Source organism: Octodon degus, unplaced genomic scaffold, assembly GCF_000260255.1.
Source record: "Octodon degus isolate 3935 unplaced genomic scaffold, OctDeg1.0 scaffold00378, whole genome shotgun sequence".
In the NCBI taxonomy this organism is placed as follows: domain Eukaryota; kingdom Metazoa; phylum Chordata; class Mammalia; order Rodentia; family Octodontidae; genus Octodon; species Octodon degus.
In genome coordinates this window covers 516,179-517,188 of record NW_004524954.1, presented here as the reverse complement: position 1 = coordinate 517,188, position 1,010 = coordinate 516,179, and positions in this window count along the sequence as shown.

Sequence of the window (1,010 nt, the reverse complement as noted above, 5' to 3'; positions counted from 1 at the left end):
GCCCAAGGGGCTGGGGGAGGGTCGGGCCCACGTTGCACCTGGGCTGGGGCTGGTCCTGTTGGCGCAAGGTAGCAGGGAGCTCCGAATTTAACACTTTTGGATGTTAAACACTTTCAGATGTTTATCTTCATTGGAAGATAAGCCATTTTTATTCCCAGCTAACTTTAAAAACGAGTATTCTGAACAAATAAAAGAGTTGTTTTAAAAAAAAAGAGTCCTTGTTAGGTTATTTATTTGAGCTTGTTTGGTGTTCTTATTGTGAGCACTGATTGCAATAAGTTTCTCTCTTAGGACAGTTTTCATAGTGTATCAGGTTCTGGTGAGTTGTAAAGTCATTTCCATTAACTTCCAGAAAATGTTTCAATTTTCTGTGACTCACTGATCATTCAGGAGCTCACTATTTTTCCTGGTACTACTATTTTTCCACAGTTTCTTCTGTCATTGATTTCTCATTTCATTACACAGTGGTATGATTTTACATGTGGAGTAATTATAATTATATATATTGAAGCAGACTATTTGGACTAGTATGTAATCTATTTGGGGAAAATTATGTGTATAGAAGAAAAGAATGAATATGCTTATATAGTAGAGTCAAAGTCCCCATATGTTCAAGGGTGTGGTTTAGCTTTGGTATTTATTAATCTCTTTGTTTACTTGGATTATGTCTTAGTAAAAATGATGTGTGAGGATAGATATTATGGTTGTGCTAATATTTACGTGATCTTTTAGGTTCAGTCATATTATTATGAAGATATGTGCTCCATTATTCACTATATAAATATTTATAAGCTATATGTATTATTTAAGGATTGATCAAATAGTTCAAACTTTGATTCTTCCTTTCCATAAACCTTGAAATATTTTGTACCTTGTTATTGTTTTTTGTTTTTTGTTTTTTCCAGAACTGGGGATTGAACTCAGGTCCTTGCACTTGCCAGGGAAGCATTTATTCCACTCAGCCATCTCCCTGAGCCCCCTTGTCATTATTTTTTAAAATTTATTTCAAA